Source organism: Natator depressus, chromosome 4 (assembly GCF_965152275.1).
Source record: "Natator depressus isolate rNatDep1 chromosome 4, rNatDep2.hap1, whole genome shotgun sequence".
NCBI classification, from domain to species: domain Eukaryota; kingdom Metazoa; phylum Chordata; order Testudines; family Cheloniidae; genus Natator; species Natator depressus.
In genome coordinates, this window is record NC_134237.1 from 727,197 (window position 1) to 751,880 (window position 24,684).

The 24,684-nt window shown below is 52.5% G+C and overlaps 2 long non-coding RNA genes across 6 annotated transcripts in view; both read right to left on the reverse strand.

The window, feature by feature from the left end:
• Positions 1-12,490, reverse strand: part of LOC141986107 (uncharacterized) — a 37,317-nt gene extending 24,827 nt beyond the window's left edge. The window contains exons 1-3 of one of the 2 annotated variants that reach the window (XR_012639204.1): positions 12,410-12,490; positions 12,155-12,243; positions 83-772 (exon numbers count right to left, since the gene is read on the reverse strand). This is a non-coding gene — a long non-coding RNA (uncharacterized LOC141986107). Of the gene's footprint in view, positions 1-82; positions 773-12,154; positions 12,337-12,409 lie in introns of those variants that run through there. The other variant, XR_012639203.1, reaches the window with a different exon arrangement.
• The window catches only part of LOC141986098 (uncharacterized), a 184,455-nt gene that overhangs the window by 96,257 nt on the left and 63,514 nt on the right, over positions 1-24,684 (reverse strand). The window contains exons 8-10 of one of the 4 annotated variants that reach the window (XR_012639178.1): positions 22,585-22,728; positions 21,802-22,111; positions 14,291-14,305 (exon numbers count right to left, since the gene is read on the reverse strand). The exons of 1 other annotated variant lie outside the window; for it this stretch is intronic. This is a non-coding gene — a long non-coding RNA (uncharacterized LOC141986098). Of the gene's footprint in view, positions 1-14,290; positions 14,306-17,346; positions 17,886-21,801; positions 22,112-22,584; positions 22,729-24,684 lie in introns of those variants that run through there. 2 more of the 4 variants (XR_012639177.1, XR_012639186.1) reach the window with 2 other exon arrangements.

Here is a 24,684-nt window from a genome sequence, read left to right on the forward strand (position 1 = left end):
CCCCTGCTAGCCAGGAGGGGACCCTGAATACAGATCATACAAAGGTTATATACTTTTTAGCAAAGCATGTTGCCCTCGTGCATCGGAAACCTTAGCCAATAAACAAACCCTTTTCTTATCTACCACCTATCCCTGCTTGGTGCATTCCTCGTGCTAAACCAGTATGTTAATTACACAGCATGGTCCTAAAGCCATGCATCAGTAACTTTTATTATCAGGATGGGAGGCCTCACATCAAGGCCAAGAGACAGGGAGTTAGAGACTAACAAAAACCAGATACTGGGAGTCAAGGCAGGCTGGAGACAAGGAGGAGGATTTTCACAGGGATTCAGTATCTAAGGATCACTCCTCCTGGTGTATGATGTGCTGGCATTTAAACAATGGTGGGCCCCAAACCAAAATGGAGTCACATGTGCTAACTTTTCCTTAACACCAGTCTCCGTGTGTGTAAAATGCTGGTTGCCCCGGCCAAATTTTCCTGAAAGAAGGGAAGAAAGGCATGTAGCTTTTGGGTTATCTGTCAGGTGGCCATCTTGGACTTGGGAAAAGAATCTGGTGACCTTTAGCCATTTCCTATATTAGTTTGGGTTGGGAAGCACACTCCCACGCACGGATTGAATCCGCGTAGATAGGGTCTAACATCCAGGCAGAGACGACGCAAAGAGGGATAGGGAGGGTTTTTAGTTAGGTCTACTCACCCATTCCTGTGTCCATCATGGAGTCCCTCCCTGACGTCCAATGTCAAGAGAGCAGCAGCTGTCCATCGCTGTCCCTGCAAGAGAAGGGAGAGAGAACATCAACATGACCTCCTGGGTGTAATTGTTTGGGAGACTGGAGCACTTCCAGAGTTCTGTTAATCCACCCCTTCTCTAGCCTAGCCTAGTCCTTTTCCCGCTCGTAAATAAAGTCTTGTTTGTGTGCTTACCACTGCCTGGCATTATTTTCTTGTGCTAAGGCAAGCTCTGACAGACTGGCTTTACAAAGGGGACCATGTGGGAAGCATTTACTGTAAGATTCCCTGCATCTTCTGAAAGGGGTTTGGGTTCTGCCCTTTTGAAAGGAAAGAAAAATCCTTCCAGGTGATCCTACGGGGCTGAAACCCACTGTAATTACTTAGTAATCTGTCCTCTTCACTACCATGTTTGTGACCCTCTGTGTCATAGGGAAGTAGCCCATGGCTCATTATGCATCTTTTGATTTAAAATGGACACGTGTGGTGTACAGACGAAGAAGGACAACTTTTCAAGTCCACTGTGCACAGAAATGGGATGGACACTTCAAGGATTGAATACAATGCTTTGATCTTCCATCTGTTCATTAAACAAAGACAAAGGTGCAGATTTGGGAGGCTCGGCACTGACTTCCCCAGGATCATTCCTCTCCGCCTAATTCCCATGAGAAATCTCCTCTCAAGGAAGAGCCTGAGGAATTGTGATCAGGGGAACTACCCAGAGCACCAGATAAATCAGGGCCCTGAGCTGAGAAAAAACAAGCCTCAGCCAGTTCACATTAATTCAGCTGTCCTCAGCACAGACACCCCTGAAGCACCCGAGGATTCCTTGAAAGGCTTTGAGAGGCTTGGCTCTGCAGAGCGAGAGATGAAGCCTATTACTGCAGGGAAATCAATGACAGAGCACTGTCCACACCAGCACTTAGGTCGGTGTAACTTGTCTCACTCGGGGGGTGGCTTCTTCACACCCCTGAGCGACATACGTTCTACCGACACAAGGGGGAGTGTAGACGCAGCCTTAGCAGAGAAGCGATTTAGAAAACAGGTTTTGTTTTGGAGGAAATGCAGGAACCCTGGGTTTGTAATAACCCAAAGGAGAGTCCGACCCCACCAGTCACCTTCCCCACTTTGCACTTGGCCCGGGGATAGTTGTTTTCTCTCAGCCTGTGCCCACTATCATGCCATGTGAAGGGGAAGGAGCCATGCACCTGTCTAGGGTGCTTCTGACATCCGAGAGGGGAGAAAGGAAAAAAGAGGCTCAGTCCCACATGCTACTCACACAGGGGGTGGGAACTTTTGTGGTCATTTCAGTCGAGTCAAGGGGCTCCAAAAGAGTCAAAGCTGCTAACGTGACCCTGTCCCTGTTGTTGGGGACACTGGGGCATGGCCACTAGGTAACTCGAGGGGATGGAAGACCACGAGTGTCGATGAAGCCCCCTCGCACTAGGCCCAAGTGTCCTTGGCCCCCCGGCCTGGAGGCACTCGCAGCAGTTATGCTGAGGATCTGCAACAATATGTTGCAGAGTCAGACTGCCTGAAACTAAACAAGGCCAAACAGGGCAGATATGGAAGAACAATGCTGAAGGAAGCAGCTTTATGTATAGGTTAACAGATGATACAAAAAACAAGGGAACTAGCTGGGAACTGGATTGGCTGGCTAGATGGATACTTAGGGCAGCTTGCCATTGGATAAGTATGCTGAAGAAAGGATGGATAAAAGCCTGTGTAACTTCCTGCTCTGGGTGCAGGATTGGAGATTCTATTCTCCCTGGACCTTTTTGAAGCTTCAAATAAACTTTTCTGCTTCTCCACCCCGTTGTGATTATTGGGTGACGCGCACCGGGTAATGAACCCCTCCCCCTGCTGTTGTTTTGCCTCTCGGCACTGGGTGCCGGCAACACTGTCCAACATTAAACAGGAGAAACAAGGCTGGCAGTTTGGGCTGCTGGACAGAACAAGCCTTCAGGCTGAAAAGCCAACCACCTTTCTCTCCATTTCAGCAAAAAACAACATTCAACAAACCCCCACAAAAACAGGCACCTGAAAAGGTCCTGCCCCCGACTTCACCTTTCCAAGGTCTTCTCCGCACTCTCTCCCGCCCCGAGTGAGAATCCCGCACCTTGACCAACACACCACAGCCAGACCCGAATGCAGCTCTCCCTCTGCAGGCAGGATGGTGGAGAAAAACACAGGGGAAAAAACCCTCCAGGCTCAGCTGCGCAGGGAGCCTTGGCAAGGACGTGGTGGAAAGGTGACACCGGGATCTCTCGCACGGTAAAGGAGACTCGTGCCCGACTCCGACAAACCCTTTGGGAACTGGAAGGAAGCCGCATCCCACAGGCGTTTCGACAGACCAGCCACCAGCCACACACCCAGGCCGGAGGGGCCGGGACACGGGAAGGGGCAGCATCAAACGCCCCCGGGGGGAGGGCTGGGGCGGGAGCTGCAGCCAGGCCCCTGGACCCACAGGGAGACGCAGTCCCTGACAGCAACCAGCCACGTTTGCCCACGTGTTTGTGTGAGACACGTTTGTGTGTGTATGTGATGTCTTGTGTGTGTGCTGTGTGTCGTGCAGAGTCTTGTGTTCAGTGTGTGTGTGCTGTGTTGTGTTTCGTGGTGTGTGTGTGGTGTGGTGTGTGTGTGTGTAGTGTTGTGTGACGTGTCGTGTTGTGTGTGTGTTGAGTTGTGTGCCGTTTTGTGTGTCATGTTGAGTGTGTGTTGTGTGGTTGTGGTGTCGTGAGACGTGTTGTGTGTGATGTGGTGTGTGTCGCACGCACAGAGCACATTGTACGCCACATGCACAACACGTCACGTGTGGCACGTCACACACGTCTCACGTCACACGCACAGCATGCTGCGTGTAGCACGCACACACACAAAACATTGCACGCCGCACGCACACACACAACACGTTGCCTGTCGCATGATGCACATCGCACACAGCACGGATGCACACAACATGTTGCGCGTCGCACGCACAGCACCTCGCACCTCACACTCACAAACACACCTCACACACACACAACACGACACACACCACATCACACAGACAGAAAACACTATACACATGTCACACATACAGAAACACACACAACACAACACACAACACGTCACATACACAGCACAACACACAAAACGGCACACAACACAACACAGGCACACAACCTGACAGACAACACATCACAGACACTCACACGGAGACACACACACTCAACATGACACACAACACATCACACACACTCAACACAACACTCTAGACGACACACAACACACACAGAATGCAACACACAACACATCACACACACAACACGTTACACAATGTGTCACACACACAAACACACACAAGATGACACACAACATGACACACACACTACACACACGTCACACAAAACACATAACATGACACCACACACACAACACCATACACACACTGAACACGACACACAAAACGGCCCACAATACAACACACACACATCACACACAACACATCACGCACACAAACACCACACCAAAGACAGAAACACAGCACGTCACACACACACTACACAAAACACGTCTCACACACCCACACCCACACACCACGTCACATGTCACCACAAACACACAACCACACACCTTCCATACAACACTCTAGACCACATACAACACACACACAACATGACACACAACCCATCACACACACACAAAACCCATCACACACACACACACATAACACGACACACAGAACATGACACAAACACACAAAAACATTTCACACACACAACATGACACACAACCTGTCTCACACACACACATAACACAACACGACACACACAGAACAGGACACACACATAGAAGCAAATCGCATGTCCCACACAACATGTTGCACATTGCACGGATACACACAACACATCACATGCACACATACACGCAAATCGCATTACACACATACAGAAACACGTCACACACAAACACACATGTGACACACAACATGGCACACAACACATCACACACACAAACACAGATCTCACACACACACAAAATGACACAGAACCCGTCTCACACAGTCACACACAATATGAGACACACAACACAACATGTAACACACACATGACACACAACACGTCACACACACTACACATCACACTCCGCACGTCGCACAAACACTTTGCACATCGCACGTCGCACGTTGCACGTCACACCTGCACACACAACACGTCATGCATCACACGTCACACACACAACACGTCGAATGTCGGACACACAACACGGTGCACGTCGCACGTACACTCAGGACGTCACACGTCGCATGTTGCATGCCACATGTCGAACACACAACATGTCGCGTGTCGCAGGTCACACACAAAAATGTTGCATGTCGCACACACATGTTGCACGTCGCACATCGCACACACAACACGTCACACGTCACACAAACAAACACACAACGCATCACAAATACAACACATCACACACACACAACCAGGTCTCTCACACATGCACAACATTAAACAGACACGTCACACACACACACACAACACGACACACAACACGTCACACAGATAGACACAAACACATACAACACGACACACCCAACACATCTCACACACACACACACACATACACCAAGTCACATACACCACGTCACATGACATCACAAACACAACATCAAACACACACTCAAGACGGCAAACAAGAAGAGGCACATGTGAAGTGTGAGGTGCGATGTCTTATGTTTGCATGTGCAACATGCAACGTGCTATGTGTTGTGTGTGCGACGTGCAATGTTTTGCGTGTGTGATGTGCGACGCAGGACGTGTTGTGTGTGTGATGTGCTCTGGGTGGGGTCTGTGTGTGTTTCTGCACAAGCTGATTGCGATGTCCCGGAGGCCAACAGCAAAGAGGGTCCGGCGTCAGCTTTCTTGCCCTGCCGTCAGTCTGCCACCTGGCTGGGGTGACAGCGGCTGGGGACCCCAGGAGCTGCTGAGAGACACGGAGGATCCCTCGGAAGGGAGAAGACGACGTGAGAATCAGACTCTTCCAGCAACGAGCCACATTTGCCCAGTGCTGACGCTGTCAGGCCTCCGAATTTTGGGCCAGAAACCAACAGCCAAATCGAGCTGGAAAATTGAACCACTTGCAAATGGCCCTTCTAGCGTGTCACCAGACCGTAGGCGACCGTCTGGGGGTGAGCTGTGGGCTCCCGACAGGTAGAATCCAGGGCCTGCCTCTTCGCTTCCCACGGCCAGGTATTTTCAGCCCCCAACAATTAGGGGAAGAACAGGGAGATGAAAAGCCAAAGAAAGTTTCAAGAGTTCTCCTTCCTGGCTGAGCTGGCTGCGCTGCCCAGGTCACGGATGGTCATTCTGGGGAGGGATGTGGGTCTGGTCCACTTTGAAGGCGGTTGATCTGGGGAAGGATGTGGGTCTCAGATATCTGGAGGATTGGCCCGGAGCCCAGTCTTGTGGGGGCACAGCTGGTGGTCCTCATCCTCCTCTGTCTGCCTCTCTTCTGCCAGAGAAGGCAAGCCAGGCGAGTACCAATAATGATGCTGTCAATAAAATGGAATCAAGTTGTGGATGTTTTTTCTTTTCAAAAATATTTTCACACTTTTCAATCTGCCCCAATTTCATCAGGCCCTGGTAGTTCCTAGGAGAAATGTGAAGGAGGAGATATTGTAACTCTTCCCTCTTTGTGGGAGCAACAGCTGGCTGGGGTTTTGGCTGCTCAGGCTTTTGTTCCCTGGTTTTACCCACTGTGGTTTCTTTTGCATGTTTTCTTTCATAACGTATTTGATGTACCTGTGTGTAACTTTTTGCCCTAAGGCACCCAGCTGTACAGGTTTTATCTACAATTTTTACAAGTTGAAGTTGCAGATGGAGGGGGCTCCCAGCAATGGCAGCCTCAAGGGGGTGGGCGGCTAGAAGCTGGGGACTGGATCGGGACCCCCAACACTTACTGGTCTCTCTGCCCTGCAGTTTTAGTCCCCCCAGATTAGCCTGATTATCACAACAAAAATTTTGTTTCGCCTGCTGCTAACAGCCCACCTTCATCGATTGGTCTCGTTAACAGTTGCTATGGCAACCCCCATTTTCTCGTCTTCTCTGTATCGATATATCTATATCTATATCTTCCTGCTGTATTTTCCCCTGCATGCATCTGATGAAGTGGGCTTTAGCCCATGAAAGCTTATGCTCAGATAAATTGGTGCGTCTCTAAGGTGCCACAAGTCCTCCTCATTAGCTATTCCTGACTGATTATGCTGGGGGCTCTGCCTGGCTCCAGCGCTCCGGTCCCTCAGCTACCAAGGCCCCCTGGGAACCCTGATCAATTCCAGCTTCAAGGAGTTCTGAGATCCGTCTGTCTCTTTCTGTGCCTCTGTCTCTCTCTAGGTGTGGCCTCCTGACCCTGTCTCATGTGATCAGTTATAGTTTGCTAGCCTCCCACCCCACCTCCATGGGTATTTTTGGCTTCTCCATGCACTCTGCAGCAACGCTCCTTGTACCCAAGCTAAAGATCCCTGCAGCCCCAAAAGTCCTCGGGGGTTTGCTCATCAAGTGGGTTACTGGCAGAATGGTTGTGGGGTGAAGGTGGGGATAGGGAGGTGCTGAACATGGGGGCAGAGAAGGGAGGCAGATTAAGGTGTTGCTCAGCCCAGCCCACTGAGTCCCGGGACACATCAGGGGTCAGCTTGCGAGTGCTGATGATCCAGTTCTCTCGGACATGCTATGTTCATGTGTGTGTGCCTGTGTGTCTGTTCATGTTCATCAGATTTGGGGGCTGGAAGGCGTTCTTTTTGGGGAGTGTCACCTCTGCACACACCCCCACACATTCAGCGGTAGTGCAAGGGTTCAGGCAGGCATTCTTTTTGGGGAGACTAACCCCCATTGCGCTGACCAGGAGAAGGGGGAAGTGGGAGCCTGCAGCGCCATCTAGCGGCCAAAGGAGAAATCGCCGGCTTCTGGACCTGTGTGCGCCCTTGGTTCGGTTCACATGCAAAGCTGTGTCACGCCAGGTTGGGAAAACGGGGTTCTGCTGCACGACATCATCCTCTGGAATGACTCAACCCGACAGGACACCTCCTACGATACACTGCTACGAGTGACACTCTCAAACAGGTCCCCACAGCTCCCCAGCCTCCCCGCACCGGGAGGCAGGTGTGAGAGGATTGTTCTCCCCAACTGACACAGGGAGAAACGAAGGCTGAGAGAAGCGAAGGGCCTTGTCTTCCATCACACAATCTGTCGGGATAGAGTTGGGAACAGGACCCGGGTGTCCTGATTTTCAAACGAACCATCAGTCTGGAGTTTCACACACTGAATGATCAGAATAAAGGGACCTGCAGTGAGCTACAGACCAACAACCATTCACACTGATTCTTCAGCAAGTGTTTTAGAAGCACGAGAACACCAGCGAGAACCAGGAATGGCTCAGAGACAATCAGCAGCGAGAAGGAGAACAATTCACCAAGCAGATGATTGGTTCTGGCTTATTTGCTGGGCCTTAAATGAGAACAACAAAGTCCTGAATCTCCTCCCTGCCATGAGACCCCCTGCTCAGCCAATCAGCGTGGAGACTCTGGCGGTGGGCTGAGGGTTCCCCAGATGGCCCAGGGATGGCTCAGGTCACCGGTGAGGATCACTCTCAGAGCACGCTTCCTGTCCCATCTCTTTGGGAGGCCTCCCACCATGAGGGCTACAGAGCAGCCCCCTCCTAGCCAGTGGAGGAGGAAAAGGGAAACCAAAAAAGACAAACCCAGGCTGCCTCGGTACCAAACCTCTCTGGGGCTCTTACCTTCTCCACAGGGACGTCTGTCTTCTCGCTCAATGAGCAGTGGGAAAGGAGAAAACTCCAGAGAGGCTCCACCTCGCGCTCACATACGAGACCCTGAATTCTCTCTCAGTCCTCAAGGAGACACCTCAAGAAGGAGACTCCCTGCAGCAAAGCCCCGGGGGTCTCTGAGATCCCCCTGCCCTGCAGCCTGTCCTCCCTGGCCGTTGTCGTGGACTCTCTGTGAGGTCACCGCCTCCCAACCTCCTTTCACCAATCAGCTGAGTGCTGCAAAAGGCCCTTGTGATGTCACTGCCACCCCCACCCCTGCCCTGCAGGGCTCATGTCCTGCCCCGAGCCGGCTCCTGTGTGTGTTTGAGCTGCTCCCCCTGGGTCACCCCCACACACTCAGTGATCGTGCAAGGGTTCAAGCAGGCCACACGTGGAACCATCAGAGGATGCTCAATGTGCCGCATTTGGTTTTGCAGAGATTTGGAGACTTGAAGGCCAGAAGAGACTGTTAGATCATCTCATCTGGCCCCCCTACACATCACAGGCCTCCTGCATGGCGCAGTAGTGAGTTTTGGAACAAAGCAGACTCGAGAAAGGCATCTCATCAAGGGATGGAGGAAGCACCACTTCCCTTGGGAGTCTGGAGGAAATTGATGCTGTGGGGGGCAGGGAATTGACCCCAAGGCCACACTTGTGAGTCTCTATCATAACACACATGCATAACAGCACTGCGCGAAGTATGTACATGTCACCTTAACTCTGATGTTTCCTAACGTTTAAAGGCCTGGTCTCCAGGGTGTTCTTTGTGCTTACAGATCGATTTTGGGGAGAGATGCAATCATTTAGTTCAGAGTGGGAGCCGTGTTAGTCTGTATCAGCAAAAAACAAAAACAAAAAGAGGAGTAGTTCTGGCACCTTAGAGACGAACAAATGTATTTGGGCACATTTGATGGTGTGGCTGATGTGATTAGGTCCGAGGATGGTGTCCCTAGACTAGATATGTGGACAGAGTTGGCAATGGGTTTGTTGCAAGGATAGGTTCCTGGATTAGTGTTTTTGTTGTGAGGTTGCTGGTGAGTATTTGCTTCAGGTTGGGGGGCTGTCTGTAAGCGAGGACTGGCCTGTCTCCCAAGATCTGTGAGATTGAGGGATCGTCCTTCAGAATAGATTGTAGATCCTTGATCCTGCGCTGGAGATCTTTTAGTTGGGGGCTGAAGGTGATGACTGGTGGCGTTCTGTTCCTTTCTTTGTTGGGCCTGTCCTGGAGTAGGTGACTTCTGGGTATTCTTCCTTTCAGCAGGTGGGGATTGTAGTTTGAAGAATGCTTGATAGAGATCCTGTAGGTGTTTTTCTCTGTGTGAGGGATTGGAGCAAATGCGGTTGTATCTCAGAGCTTGGCTGTAGACAAGGGATAGTGTGATGTGGTCTGGATGAAAGCTGGAGGCATGTAGGTAAGCATAGCGGTCCAGGACTGGGTGGTGTTTATGTGACCATCGCTTATCAGCACTGTAGTGTCCAGGAAGTGGGTCTCTTGTGTGGCCTCTCCTTCTGCCCCTCCACCCCCACGAACCTGATACAGTTCTGCGGTGACCTGGAATCCGACTTTCCACGTCTCCGACGGAAGGAATATTTCCAACACACCTCTGAACAACACACTAATCCACAGAGACCTTCCTACCAACACGACAAAAAGAAGGATTCTGCGCAGACTCCTCCTGAAGGTCAAAACAGCAGACTGGACTTCAACTCAAGTGCTTCAGCCGACGAGCACGGGCTGAAGTGGTTGAAAAGCAGCATCACTTGGTCCATAACCTCAGCCGTGCAGAACACAACACCGTCCACAGCCTCAGGACCAACTGACATCCGAATCAAAAAGGCTGACGAAGGAGGTGCTGTCGTCATCCTGAATAGGTTGGAATATGAACAAGAGGCTGCTCGGCAGCTCTCCAACTCCACATTCTCCAGCCCATTCCCCTCTGATCCCACTCAGGGTGACCAAGAGAAAATGCACCATCTGCTCAAGAAACTCCCTGAAAAAGCACAAGAACAAATCTGCACAGACACGCCCCTGGAACTCCGACCAGGGGTCTTCTATCTGCTACCCAAGATCCATAAACCTGGAAATCCTGGACGCCCCGTCATTTCAAGCATCTCTGGCTAGGGGTGCTGGTCGTGTAGGGCCTGAGGAGAGAGTCGACATAGCCAGATAATCCTGCTGTCTGGATGCCAATGCCTGAGATGATTTCATCGCAGTCTCTGACGAGGGGGTTCAGGCTCCAGTGCTCTGCTCTGTTTTCCCAGCCCTGTGCAGGGGGTTGTTTCCAGTTTCAGAAATGGGGCAATGTTCACACACTCCCAATGGGTCTTTGCATAAATTAGGTCCTAAGCCAGGGGCAGGCAAATTTTGGCCTGATGCTGGATCGGGTTTCAGAAATTGTAGGGAGGGACAGTTAGGGGAGGCTGGGCCTCCTCAAACAGCAAGGCATGGCCCGGCCCTCGCCCCCATCCGACCCCCACTTCTCGAGCCCGGATGGCTGCCCCGGGCCTCCGGCCCCATCCAACCCTTCTGTTCCCTGAGGGGCCCCCCAGGACCCTTGCCCCATCCAACCCCCCGTGCTCTCTGTGCCCTGACCACCCCCGGATTCCTCCACCCCTAATTGTCCCCCGCTGCCCCATCCATCCCCTCTTCTCCTTCCTGACTGCCCGCCCCCTTGCGACCCATGCCCCATGCAACCATCTTTTCTACCTGACCGGCCCGAGACTCTCCGCCTCAACTGACCCCTGCCCTAACTGCCCCCCATCGCCCCATCCAACCCCTCCTCTCCTTCCTGACTTGCCCCCGGGACCCCTGCCCCATCCAATCACCCCTTGTCTCTGACCGCCCCGGGAGCTCCTGCCCCTATTCAACCCCCTGTTCCCCGTTGTCTGATGGCCCCGACCCCTATCCACCCCCCAGCTTCTGACCACCCCCCGAACTCCCGTGCCCTCTATCCCACCCCTCGCCCACTCCCTGCCCCCCTACCGCGTTGCCTGGAGCACCAGTAGCTGGGGGGCGGCAGCCATGGCCTGGTGCCACCACACTACCCCTCCCCACAGCCCCGTGGGGCCGCCTCTCCACAAGTCCCCAGACCCCAGTGTGGCCGTGCCACTCCACAATCCCCCACCGACTGTCCTCCTCGCCCCAACCCAGGGTGCAGCCGCCCCATGCAGCTGAGCCACTCCACCCCACAGACCCCCTCCCCTCCCTACAGCCCCCCACAGCCATGCTGTGTCCCCCTGGGGGCGGCCATGGTGCTGCCCCTCCCAACCCAACCGCCACAGCCATGCCATTGACCCAAGTCCCCGATCCAACTCCCCTATAGCCTCTCCCTCCCCCACATCCCTCCCAGACCCCGTCCCCATCCATTCAACCCAAATGCCCCCTGTCCACAACCCCCCTCTCCTCCTCCCACAGCACCAATCCATCCCCTACCCTCCCACAGCTCCCACCACACAGACCCCTCCACCTCCCAGCAGGGCCCCCTCCCCGCCCCCTGCCACCCCACCCACCCCGTCAGACACCCTCCCCCACTGGTGCACCAGGGTTTCCCCAAGACCGACCAACAGCTATGAATTAAAAACCCCACACTGTTTGTTGGGGCCTCCTGGAGCCATGGTCCCTACCTGGAGATGCTGAAATCTCACTCTTGTCTCTCTCCTCCTGCCTCCGGCTCCGAGCCAGGCTCCGGACAGTTATGTGGTGAAGAGATGAACTGATGATAGTGGAAGGAAAAAATCAAAAACCAAAAGTGAAGCCAAAAGCGCAAGCCAGGCAGGCAAGGCAAATCGCAAGCTGTTGCCATAGACTCGTCCTCCCCCTTCTCCAATAACCCACCCAAACCGGGACACCACAGACCCCATGGACCTCAAACCAACTACCTGGAAGCAGCAGCAAAAAGGCAGCAAGGACACAGGCCGACAGAGAGTGGAAGGAAAATCAAAAGGGAAAGAGCCCAGTCTTTGAAAGCTTTTTTAGTTCTCTGCACATGCTCCCAGAAGAGGATGGGGCAACCGACAGCCAATCATGCTCTCAAGCAGGGAAAGAAAATCTACTCCTGGACCAACAACAAAGGAAAAGGAGAAGGAACGGGACAGTAAGCGGGACAGAGAGATTTATTCACGTGAGATGGTAATTCCTTAATTCCCTGAGTTACTTCCTGGCCATTTCTATGAATTTAGTGCCATTAAGAAAAGTGTTCTCAAAATCTGTTGGTCTCCTTGCCCTACGCTGTGGTTATGAAAGGTCCTTCTCAGCTCCTTTTACTTTCCTGCTTTCCACTTACTGTAAATAAACCATTAACACAATTCTTCTTGTTTCTTCCACATTCATGTCCCAGTTCCAATTGTTGGAGGCAGAGTCATGAGATGTGTTTGTGACACTCTACACCTTGGGGGAGCATCTTATGCTGATAAGAAGCACACGGGATCTTTTCAGGGGAAAAGGCAATACGCCGCATTTATTGAAAATACAACTGTAAACATATGCATTTCATCATACACACACACACACACACACACACACACACACACACACACACACAGACACGTCCTGCAGATGGTTTTACAGTTACCAGTTTGCTGTAGCTCTTGTCAATCTAATGGCCAGTTAGATTGAACACAAGCGAGGAGCTGGGCTCTGTCGGTCGCGATCCCATGCTCCGAGGCTTTGCAGGACTGAACCCAGAGTCTTATGGCAAAACACCCCAGCTTTAGACTTGTAAATTCCCACTTTCGTTTACGGATTTTGCAATGTCATTCTGTAATCGTTAGTCCTTAAATGGGGTTAGTCTCCGGGTTTTCCGCTGTTATCATTTGGTGGTTTTGTTGGCTTCCCATCCTTAGCTCTTCTTTGTCTTGCATTCAGGGTGCCTGCCTCGCCTCTGAGGTCATCAATGCTGCTAACATGTTTAGCGTCGGATAAAAGGGATGTTTTCTGATTGTCTCTTGATGTTTCCAAGTCTCTCATGTCTTCTTGACCATCTGGACATTTGTGATGGCTTTCCACCTTTATTTTGAACTATGCACACATTTTTCACTCACACCAAACAATTTGACGGAGACTTTCAGACAGGATAACATTTTAGAAAGGATGATATGGTTACTAAAGGGATTACAGAAGAACCTTAGGCAACTTAGTTTCCAACGCAGACAAGAAACACAACTTAATTTGTAATGCAGATAAGAAACAAGACCTTAGAGCAAATACCATAATGAAACCTTATCCTAAAACAAAAGGTGACCAGGACTGTTCTGGTCTATTCCTGCCTGAAATCAGCTTCAGACATCAGAATCTGGCTGATGCCTCTTGACCAATGGCACACGAGGCCGTTCCTTCCTGCTCTCAGAAAGGGTGGCGGGCAGAATATGGTCACATCCTACCATACATCAATCCATTTAATACATGATTATCCCTTCTCTTTCACTATGCAAAATGCAAACATCAAATCCTCCTCCTCTAGGTGCCCTGTAACCCCCATATTCCTCATCTTGTCTTGAATTGTGATATTACACGTAAACCAGGCCATGCAAGGGATCAGGGGAAAGGTGAGGAGCTGTCAAAAGTCACGCTTTTCTCTGTCTAGATGTGTGTCTCCTCAGTGCTTATGAAATGACAAGAATTGTTCGGTGTTCACTGAAACATGCTGTAAGTTGTGGGATCAGCCAAAAATTAGCTTCCCCAGAGGTAAGGAACATCAGCAACCCCCGGGTAGGGTGTGAAACAGCCCATCAATAGCCATTGCCCAGCAAGGAAGCTCCCATTCAATGATTCACCTGCTAGAAAATCACAGGAACAACACGGATCCACCAAGCGGAGTTAGGTGCCTAAACTCTCCGTACAGCACATGGGCCACACAGGCACCTTACAATACAACTCACGAAATCCAGCTCACTGGGCAGGGAGCCAGCCAAGCCCTTGAATGGGAGAGACTGAGGAGGGGGAGGTGTCCAAGCCCGACCCTTCTCTCACAGCACGCACCTGGGCTGTGTCCAGCTGCCTAGCGTAGCTCGGGGTGTGAGTACCAACCTCAGGGCAGAGTGTTACACACCAGGGCACACACCCCATGGGGATTGGGAGCTCGATAGTTTGATTTCACCCACCAAGAGCCAACTCCCCAGGCAGGGCAACAGCCTGAAGAGGGAGTCCCAGACACTCCCCTTGGGCCCTCTGCTCTCTCCTGCCACGAAGGCAAGCCTGCCTTTGGGCTCGATCTGTGGCTCAGGGAGGCCTGAGCAGGAGCTGGTGCTGCCAGCATCACCCCCCACTGTCTGCAAGGGAGGAAGGATTGAACCAGGGTCCCCATGTTTCAGGTCAGTGTGTGAAGCATGGTGCTGTGGTGGGGCTCTCTCCCGCGCTCCTGTGGAAGTTGGTTCCCTGCGGCTAAATAAGGAAAGAGCTCGGGCCGGGGGATTGGATCACCAGGGTTTCCTAATTCCGACCTCTCGGGTGGGTTCCTGCTCCACGGGACAGTGTCATCCAAAGAACATTGTTAGAAATCAATCATGAAAAGATGCGGAACGACAGCAAGCCAGGGGGTTTCAGGACAGGGAGACCAATTCAGGCAATCAGAACAGCAGATATGACACATTTGGAGCTCCTATGAGGCTCCAAGCAGACATGTTTTAGAGACAGAAACTGGCCAGGAATTCTTGGAAACTGGGTTAACACTTATCAAAGTATCCTTTTGCGTTATGATGAGGGGCTTTGGGGGTGGGTGTAAACTATTTCCCTGAATCAAGATTCCACTGGCAGCTCAATCCACCATCTCAGCGAGAGAAGAGCTGCGGTACCTGGGCAATGGGCCCCCCGGGGCCTTTAACACCACAGCCCTGGGGAGGGGGTGCTGAGAGGGACCATCCAGTGAGGAACACAAGTCCTTCTACCATCCACCACACCCTCTTTTGGAACGGCTGCTGATGGCTCACCCCATCTGTGGGAACTGTTATCCCCTCTACCACCCTCTATCTAGGGGTTTTCTCTTCTGCGCCTATCTGGCAGGGCAGCCCCCCTGTCTGAACCCCTGATCCGCTCCCAGTTTTGTCCCTCTGCCCAGCCCTCCCCTCCAGTTTCCCCCCTTCAGGGGGATTTTCCCTGCCTTTGGTTGCAGGGAGCAGATGCTGGTGGTGAGTGAGGGCAGCAACTTGCAGATGTCACTGAGCAGGTGATAAGAACAGAAGAGCAAAGAACGGCCAGACGGAGTCAGACCAAAGGTCCATCTAGCCCAGTGTCCGTCTGCCGACAGTGGCCAGTGCCAGGTGCCCCAGAGGGAATGAACAGTCAGGAATCATGCTGGGATCCATCCCTTATCGCCCCATCCCCAGCTTCTGACAAACAGAGGTTAGGGACACCATCCCTGCCCATCCTGGCTAATCGCCATCGATGGACCGAGCCGCCAGGAATCTCTCTAGTTCCCTGTCGAACCTTTTGATCCCAGGACCCTGCTCAGGAACATAGAAAGTTCTAAGAAAGAAGCAGCTTCTGATACCAGGGGACTCCTCTTCCTCCTCCCCTCCCATGGGGATGAGCAGCCCCCCCAGCTGTCTCTCTGCCCCGGCCCCCTATACCTCATCACCCCTTCAGCCTCCCTCCAAATGTTCCCTTCCCCCCATCACCTCTTCAGCCCCCCTTCAGCCTCCCCCAACTGCCCCGGTCCCCTTCCCCTCATCGCCCCCCTCAACCTTCCCCCCCTCCTAGGCTCCTCCCCAGCTGCCCTTTCAGTCTTTCCCCCCTACAGCCAACTGCCCTCCTTCAGCCTTACCCCCAAAGCCCTCACCTAGCTGCCCCACATACCCCCTTTAGCCTCCCTCCCACGCAATTGCCCCTTCACCCCCTCACCCACTCCCCTCCCTCTGCCTCTCCCCAAATTCCCAGCTCCACCATGCTGAGGTTCCCTTCCCCACAACCATCCGCTTCCTTCCCATGGGGAACAGGAAATGCTTTTGAAAAAACCTCTTGTAAAGAAAAAAGGAAAACAATCCAAGCAAGCCCCTCCTATGCTTTGTGCGGGGCGCCCAGCTGTGGGTTTGTGTGTGTTCGGCTGAGGAGGGGTTGTTCTGAGCACACTCCCTTCAGGGAAGGGGTGGAGTTGGCCAAAGGGGCACCTTGAATCCTTAGCAGAGAATTCCTTTCTCCACGATGTTAGCCGAGCGTTGCTGTTCAATGTCACCTGACGAATGCAGCATTTGAAACAATCTGACGGTAAATCCCTTGCCCTCTCAGTTGCTGGAGTTCTCACACCTTCTGCTCTTGGGAGCTCACCACAGGACACGGCGTCTTATTTCCAGAGCATCTCGGAGATTAGACGGAGGAACCTGCACCCCAAACCCCTCATCCTCAACCCCACCCCAGAGTCTGCACCCCCAGCCGGACCCCTCACACTCTTGCACCCCAACCCTCTGCCCTAGCCCTGAGCCCCTCATCCCTGGCCCCACCCAACAGCCCACACCCCAACCCTCTGCCCCACCTGAGCCCCCTCCCACACGCCGAACCCTTCAGCCTACCACACAGCGTCCATGTGCAGAATGAAGTTTGGAATGTGCAGCAACGTACAGGGGAGGGGTCACCCCTCATCTCCATATTGGTGCACAGAACAACATTCATTCCGCACGGTTACCCCCAAATCTCTGTCAGGAATAATAAGGAGGTGACATTTTCAACAGGTCCAACTCCTACCAGCATCTATCAACTGGGAGCATTAGAAATCTCTGTGCCTCCCACCCATGTTGCACTGAAATAAAGGATAGAAAGAATATAACCTTAAAGAGAAAGAAGATGTATTAAGGGATAGATACAACTGGGGGAAGATTCACTGTGGGGAACACTACAAATACCTACCCATAGATTCCAGCAAGGGGCATAAAGGACCCTTAAACTGTCCTTTGGTTAAACTAATAAATGCCCAAAAAATAATGACTCTCTCTCTCCAAGCTGCAGAAGGAGGACACCGACAACGGACGGTCCGTCTCAGGATCTCTGGAGGATCGGAGGATCTGGCTCTCTACTGCCGAAGCAGGAGATCAACAGATCTGGGCCGACAGCAAAGCCTCCACTGGGGCCTTTGGTGGATGACAGGAGTCAGGTAAGTATCAGAGTCCTTGCAGATGTTAGGAGCCAGAGTCTTGATCCGATGCCGCGCAAAGATGCTACGTGGCTCTGGGAAGAAGGATAAAGGAGTTTGAGGCGCAAGTGGTGTTCTCGTCCATCCTCCCCGTGGAAGGAAAAGGACGGGGCAGGGACCGTCGGATCGTGGAAGTCAACGAATGGCTACGGAGGTGGTGTCGGAGAGAAGGCTTTGGATTCTTTGACCATGGGATGGTGTTCCATGAAGGAGGAGTGCTGGGCAGAGACGGGCTCCATCTTACAAAGAGAGGGAAGAGCATCTTTGCAAGCAGGCTGGCTAACCTAGTGAGGAGGGCTTTAAACTAGGTTCACCGGGGGAAGGAGACCAAAGCCCTGAGGTAAGTGGGAGAGCGGGATACCGGGAGGAAACACAGGCAGGAACGTCTTTGAGGGGCGGGCTCCTGCCTCATACTGAGAAGGAGGGGCGATCAGCAGGTTATCTCAAGTGCTTATATACAAATGCACAAAGCCTTGGAAACAAGCAGGGAGAACTGGAGGTCCTGGTGATGTCAAGGAATTATGACATGATTGGAATAACAGAGACTTGGTGGGATAACTCACATGACTGGAGTACTGTCATGGATGGTTATAAACTGTTCAGGAAGGACAGGCAGGGCAGAAAAGGTGGGGGAGTAGCACTGTATGTAAGGGAGCAGTATGACTGCTCAGAGCTCCGGTACGAAACTGCAGAAAAACCTGAGTGTCTATGGATTAAGTTTAGAAGTGTGAGCAACAAGAGTGATGTAGTGGTGGGAGTCTGCTATAGACCACCGGATCAGGGGGATGAGGTGGATGAGGCTTTCTTCCGGCAACTCGCAGAAGCTACTAGATCGCATGCCCTGGTTCTCATGGGTGACTTTAATTTTCCTGATATCTGCTGGGAGAGCAATACAGCGGTGCATAGACAATCCAGGAAGTTTTTGGAAAGCGTAGGGGACAATTTCCTGGTGCAAGTGCTAGACGAGCCAACTGGGGGGGGGGAGCTTTTCTTGACCTGCTGCTCACAAACAGGGAAGAATTAGTGGGGGAAGCAAAAGTGGACGGGAATCTGGGAGGCAGTGACCATGAGTTGGTTGAGTTCAGGATCCTGAAGCAGGGAAGAAAAGTAAGCAGCAGGATACGGACCCTGGACTTCAGGAAAGCAGACTTCGACTCCCTCAGGGAGCGGATGGGTAGGATCCCCTGGGGGACTAACATGAAGGGGAAAGGAGTCCAGGAGAGCTGGCTGTATTTCAAGGAATCCCTGTTGAAGTTACAGGGACAAACCATCCCGATGAGTCAAAAGAATAGTAAATATGGCAGGCGACCAGCTTGGCTAAACGGTGAAATCCTAGCAGATCTTAAACATAAATAAGATGCTTACAAGAAGTGGAAGGTTGGACATATGACCAGGGAAGAGTATAAAAATATTGCTTGGGCATGTAGGAATGAAATCAGGAGGGCCAAATCGCACCTGGAGCTGCAGCTAGCAAGAGATGTCAAGAGTAACAAGAAGGGTTTCTTCAGGTATGTTGGCAACAGGAAGAAAGCCAAGGAAAGTGTGGGCCCCTTACTGAATGAGGGCGGCAGCCTAGTGACAGAGGATGTGGAAAAAGCTCATGTACTCAATGCTTTTTTTGCCTCTGTCTTCACTAACAAGGACAGCTCCCAGACTGCTGCGCTGGGCATCACAACATGGGGAGTAGATGGCCAGCCCTCTGTGGAGAAAGAGGTGGTTAGGGACTATTTAGAAAAGCTGGACATGCACAAGTCCATGGGGCCAGACAAGTTGCATCCGAGAGTGCTAAAGGAATTGGCGGATGTGATTGCAGAGCCATTGGCCATTATCTTTGAAAACTCGTGGCGAACGGGGGAAGTCCCAGATGACTGGAAAAAGGCTAATGTAGTGCCCATCTTTAAAAAAGGGAAGGAGGAGGATACTGGGAACTACAGGCCAGTCAGCCTCACCTCAGTCCCCGGAAAAATCATGGAGCAGGTCCTCAAGGAATCAATCCTGAAGCACTTACACGAGAGGAAAGTGATCAGGAACAGTCAGCATGGATTCACCAAGGGTAGGTCATGCCTGACTAATCTAATTGCCTTCTATGATGAGATTACTGATTCTGTGGATGAAGGAAAAGCAGTGGATGTATTGTTTCTTGACTTTAGCAAAGCTTTTGACACAGTCTCCCACAGTATTCTTGTCAGCAAGTTAAAGAAGTATGGGCTGGATGAATGCACTATAAGGTGGGTAGAAAGTTGGCTAGATTGTCGGGCTCAACGGGTAGTGATCAATGGCTCCATGTCTAGTTGGCAGCCGGTGTCAAGTGGAGTGCCCCAGGGGTCGGTCCTGGGGCCGGTTTTGTTCAATATCTTCATAAATGATCTGGAGGATGGTGTGGATTGCACTCTCAGCAAATTTGCAGATGATACTAAACTGGGAGGAGTGGTAGATACGCTGGAGGGCAGGGATAGGATACAGACGGACCTAGACAAATTGGAGGACTGGGCCAAAAGAAACCTGATGCGGTTCAGTAAGGATAAGTGCAGGGTCCTGCACTTAGGACGGAAGAACCCAATGCACAGCTACAGACTAGGGACCGAATGGCTAGGCAGCAGTTCTGCGGAAAAGGACCTAGGGGTTACAGTGGACGAGAAGCTGGATATGAGTCAGCAGTGTGCCCTTCTTGCCAAGAAGGCTAATGGCATTTTGGGATGTATAAGTAGGGGCATAGTGAGCAGATCGAGGGATGTGATCGTTCCCCTCTATTCGACATTGGTGAGGCTTCATCTGGAGTACTGTGTCCAGTTTTGGGCCCCACACTACAAGAAGGATGTGGATAAATTGGAGAGAGTCCAGCGAAGGGCAACAAAAATGATTAGGGGTCTGGAACACATGACTTCTGAGGAGAGGCTGAGGGAACTGGGATTGTTTAGTCTGCAGAAGAGAAGAATGAGGGGGGATTTGATAGCTGCTTTCAACTACCTGAGAGGTGGTTCCAGAGAGGATGGTTCTAGACTATTCTCAGTGGTAGAAGAGGACAGGACAAGGAGTAATGGTCTCAAGTTGCAGTGGGGGAGGTTTAGGTTGGATATTAGGAAAAACTTTTTCACTAGGAGGGTGGTGAAACACTGGAATGCGTTCCCTAGGGAGGTGGTACAATCTCCTTCCTTGGAAGTTTTTAAGGTCAGGCTTGACAAAGCCTTGGCTGGGATGATTTGATTGGGGATTGGTCCTGCTTTGAGCAGGGGGTTGGACTAGATGACCTCCTGAGGTCCCTTCCAACCCTGATATTCTATGATTCTATGATTCTAAGCACTAGGACCCAAAAGGCAGCGTCCACCTGCAAAGTCAGCAGAACTGAGAGCTGGGGGTGGCTCTCTTTCCAACAGAGCTCCTACAGCCCATCAATCAGCACTGAACAAATATCGCAACACTGACACCTTCCAGGCCAGATTTTAGCAGAGAGCCTCTAAGCCTCACTGCAGGGAGCTTCCCCTACCAGCCCTGAACAGAATATCGCTGCCAGCATCCAGCTCAGGGTTGAGCCTTCACTTCCTCCCATGCAGCTCTCAGAGAAAAAGCTCCTTTGGTTCCCCGAAGGGGAAAATCCACAAACAAACCTTCCCTTTGCTCTCACACCCCTAGGGTCCCAGGCCAGCCAGGTATCCATCCCAGCCCATGCAGGGGTAGGAGTTCCTGCTGCTCCCTGTTGACAAACACTGACCTTGCGCTGCCCTGGGGGGCCTGGGGGAGCTGCCCCATTTTCCACACGTACGTCCTGTTTCTGGGAAGGAAGAACTACGGCCCTAGTGATAAGTCCCTGCAGAGGAAGAGGATGCAGGCAACTGAACATAACAGGTGTCCATGAAAGGAGAGAGAGAGTTTGAGGGTGAATTGGCCAACACAGTAGAGAAGACAGAGAGAGAGAGAGAGAGAGAGAAACCTAGGACGAAGGAAAGAAACTCAGAACAAGGAGTCACCCTCAGGGATCCAACCTTCTCCTGGGGAGCACATCCCACTCCTGGCCAGAGAGATGATCAGCCCCCGCAAATGGCAACATCATCTCCCTTGAAGCCACAGCTAGGCAGGAAACCCACACCAGCTAACGGGAAGTCCCTGCTTGGAGCCAGGGGGGCTGTGACCAGAGCCCTCCCCAAACCAGACACTTACCTCACTGACAGCGACAGCTGCTTCGCTCCCAGCTGGACAGGTCTTGCCTGGCATCAACAGGATTCACGCTCTCACTGCTCTCGCTCACTTCCCATCTCACCTCGGGGCTGGACTCCGTCTTCACGACTTCTTTCCCCTTGGTATTAAACACAACACAAGAGGGAAAGAAAAAGCAATGGTGGCAAGGCTCCTCTTCTCACTCCTCCCGCACCCCAGGGCTCTGGCTTCAACCCTCCTCCCTCCCGCCAGATGGTGCAGGCTCTCGAGACCAAGCCTGTGGGGATCAATGCGCACTTCTCCTGCCCATGGCCTGTGGTAGGAGGCAGTAAAAAGAGAGAGAGGGTGAGCTGGACAGGTCTTGCCTGGCATCAAGACACGCACACGCACACACTTCTTTTCCCTTGGTGCCAAACACAACACAAGAAGGAAAAAGAAAAGTTATTGTCACACACTGCCGTGATGGCGGGGCTCTTCTTTTCGCATCTCCCACACCCCAGGGCTCTACCCTGAACCCCCTTCCCATGATGTTCTCAGAGCTACAATTAGAAGCACCCCAGTGCACCTGCACCCAAAATAGTCACTCTGCACAGGAGACTCTTGTCCCTTCCACTGGTCTGAACCCCGCAGAGCCCCGGGCCCAGCTAGGATGCACCTTATTATTCTTGAGTACTGGGGCGCTCGTCCTCTCCTTCCTATCCCTCTTGGACTCCATCTGTGAGAGAGGACAGGGAAGTGTTACAGACACAGACATCCTCCCCAGCTCTCTGCGCCCTGGGCTCACACCTGGTTGTCTCCCCAATCCTTGGCATTGTCCAGCATGTCTCCCTCCACAGAAGGCACCTGGCCTCATCTTAGATGCCATCTTCATATCGCTCTTCTCCTTCCCAGAGCTCCTGCTCTGCTCCTCAGACCCGTCTGTCCTCAGCTCTGCAGGCAGAGGGGAAGGGGCACCGTGGGATCACACCCCCCCCATTCCAGACACCCCATGGCATCCACAGGGCTCCCAAATGGTAGAATATGAAAAGTGCATGAATATGCTGAAAATTGCCAGTTGGGGGGAGCTGAGCCCCCCCAAACACACACCCACTGTGCCCTTAAGGTAGGAGGGGGCAGGAAGGAGTGAGTGGGATGCCCTCAGGGGAGGGGGCAGAGCAGGGTGGAGTGGAGGTGGGGCTGGTGCCTTGGGGGAGAGGGCAGAGCTGGGATGGGGCACCCACTGGCAAAACCAAAAGGCAGCACCTATGCCAGGCCTGATGTCAGGTTACCAACTTTCTGCACAAAACCAACCCCCCTAGCCCCGCCCCTTCCCCTCAGGTCCTGCCCCGCCCCTTCTCAGAGGCCCCGCCCCCAGTTCACTCCATTCTCCCTCTCTTGGTGGCTCGCTCTCCCCCACCCTCACTCACTATCACTGGGCTGGGGCAGGGGGGTGGGATGTGGGAGAGGGTGAGGGCTCTAATGGGGGGGTGCAGGCTCTGGGGTGAAGCCAGAAATGACGGGTTCAGGGTGCAGGAGGGGGGGCTGTGGGCTGGGGCAGGGGTGCAGATCTGGGTGAGGGCTCCAGCTGTGTGTGTGACCTTCCCCTTTCCCTGAGCCGTGTGTCTGCCCCCCACGCACAAGGCCTCCTGCTGACGCACAAGGCCTCGTGCTGATGGGTCACCTGGCTCTCCACTGACAGCTCAGGGGTCTGGTGTCCTCTGGCCCTGAGACCCCACAATAACTCCAAGGTTATTTCTAACGGGTTAAAGCCGAACTTGTGCTGAGATGAACACATCCCTCGTGGGTGTGGGGTTTTACAATATGAACTGGCTCTGCGTGTGGGTACAGTGCATGGGTCTGAGTGAAACCCACACCCCAACATGGCTGAAACACATAACTCCCCATCCTGGGGGTTTCTATCCCCCTCATTCCTCCCACGGGGGCCTGGCCCATCTCCTGTACGGCCAGAGACCTGAGGGCCAGCAGTCGGGGTGTTGGGAGAGGGTCTGTTTTCTGTGGCTAGTGACTGCCCCAGAGTCACTCCCACCAGCCCCGATTGCCTTGCGTGGCAGCTGCCGTCCTCTGAAGACTGGCTGGGGATTCGACTAGGAAGAGGCACCTGAGAGCTGGAGTGACCACGGGTCAGACACTGCAACACTGGAGCCAGAACATCCAGGTCTAGATTTTCAGGCCAGTCAGGACAACAAAATAATCCAGTGTGACCCCCAAACACATGACACCCAGCTGATCCGGGCAAGTGACTTGTGCCCCATGCCACAGAGGACGGCAAAAACTCCAACATCCCTGCCAATCTGACCTGGGGAAATTCCTTCCTAACCCCCAAAAATGGAGATCAGTGAGACCCTGAGCATGTGAGCAAGGCCCACCGGCCAAGCACCGGAGAGAAATCGTTTTCTATATCACCTGAGAGCACTTGCTTCGGCACCCCCTGCCCCCTCCTGCCACCTCCATGTGGAGTGGAGAATCCATCACAGCCATTGGTTCTTGTTCTGCCTTTCGCTGCTTGGTTAAAGAGCCCTTTCGTACCAGGTTTCTCTTTGTGAGGGGATTTACGCATTGTCATCAAGTGACCTCTTGGTTTTCTTTGTGAGAAACTGAACAGATTCAGCTCTTGTCTCGCACTGAAAGGCAACTTTTCAGCTCCTTTTTTTTTGGGGGGGGGGGGAGGGTTCTCTGCCCCCTGTCCAATTTTTCATTCTTCCTCTTAAAATGCGGCCAACACGACTGTATGCAAGATTCCAGTGTTGGTCTGACCATGGTGATATACAGAGATATCTCTAGTGCCCTATTTCTAGTCACTATTCTCCTGTCTGTGCGTCCAAGGGTGGCCACAGCATCGCACGGGGATTTCATGCTGAGTTGTATGTCCATTATGACACCTAAATC